Genomic DNA, 1,354 nt, shown 5'->3' on the forward strand with positions numbered 1-1,354 from the left:
CCCCTCAGCAGTGGACTTCATCAATCTGCCTGTTCTGCTCCCCACTCTGTCTCTGGTGAAGTCTCTCGCCGTCCCTGCACCTCTGGCCTGTACCCCAGTCTGTATGCATAAATAAATAAATCTTTAAAAAAAAAAACAAAAAACAAAAAAACACCAGCAAGGAAAATTTTATTGACCTTTATGAATTATAATTTATCAGAAATCACTTCTACAGAAACTTGTCTTCTCTTCCTGAAAAATTTACAGGAAGTTTTAAAACTGATTTAAGTAAGACCTTTTTATGAAGAGGAAGATACAGAGGTTCACAGTTTCATCATGAACTTGGAAGTGACCTTAGGCTTGCTATACTACATGTGTGGGTGTAACTGTCCCATTCATGACCCCAACTTCTGATCACACATCATCTGCAGTGTCCATAAAAATGACAATAAGGCACACTAGGCCCACTGAATGCTATAGATGAGGTCACCTCTGAGTCTGCAATTTAAGGGAGACACACACCAAGTGAGATGGAGAAAGCATCTAGGACATGAACACTTAGCACGAACTGTAATAATGAAGGCATAGGAGAAAATGTGATTTTGTGACCTAGAAACAAGGTTTGGAGATTTTTGTATCCACAGACAAGATCAAGACAATGGTTGAAATTCATAAACAGGATTTTTTAAATGGAAAAATCGTGCTGCACATTCCAAGAACTCAAGTATAGACTATTAAGGAGTAAGTGCAGGTTGTCTGCAGTGAATGAAAGATTAAACTCTACTTGTGATCTCATCAATAGCAGTACCGCCCCCTTGAGGGTGCTCAGAATCTTGCAGTACTGTTTTTAATAATGAGTTGCAAGGGTGGCTGGTAAGCCCACTGAGAGGGCAAAAAGCAGAAATGCTAGATGTGCTGCAATAATCTAGAAAGAGCCAAACAAACTGCCTCATGTGCTACATCCCACACAGCTTTCTAATGTTGCACCAGACAAAATTCACTACAAATACAAATGTAACTATTTTATTCCCATAATAATACTAGAATTTTCTTCCAAGAAAGTTAAGATAATTTAGAAGAGTGTTGACAACAGGAAGGATACTTAAATGGGATTAAGATGATATTTAAAAATACTGAAGTGATTACTTTTTCTGCCCATGCTGTCTACTTAATACATTGTGCACTTCCAGTTAATTTAATTTTGAAGGGTTTTGGTGCAAGAGTTCAGTTTTGTCATGGCAAACACGAAATAAAACAATTAAAAACTTATGTCTTATGGACTTCCGGAAGATGGCGACAGAGTAAAGACGCTGAGATCACCGCGTCCAAGCCGGCATAGGAATTGAGGACCGAAAACGGACTATAGACTCACTTA

General features: G+C 38.5%; 1 protein-coding gene across 1 annotated transcript in view; it reads right to left on the bottom strand.

Annotated features, from left to right (window-relative positions):
- The window catches only part of PTPRO (protein tyrosine phosphatase, receptor type, O), a 68,557-nt gene that overhangs the window by 51,042 nt on the left and 16,161 nt on the right, over window positions 1-1,354 (bottom strand). The gene's annotated exons all lie outside the window — the stretch shown is intronic.

This window comes from Condylura cristata, unplaced genomic scaffold (assembly GCF_000260355.1).
Source record: "Condylura cristata isolate star-nosed mole 26May11 unplaced genomic scaffold, ConCri1.0 scaffold00036, whole genome shotgun sequence".
In the NCBI taxonomy this organism is placed as follows: domain Eukaryota; kingdom Metazoa; phylum Chordata; class Mammalia; order Eulipotyphla; family Talpidae; genus Condylura; species Condylura cristata.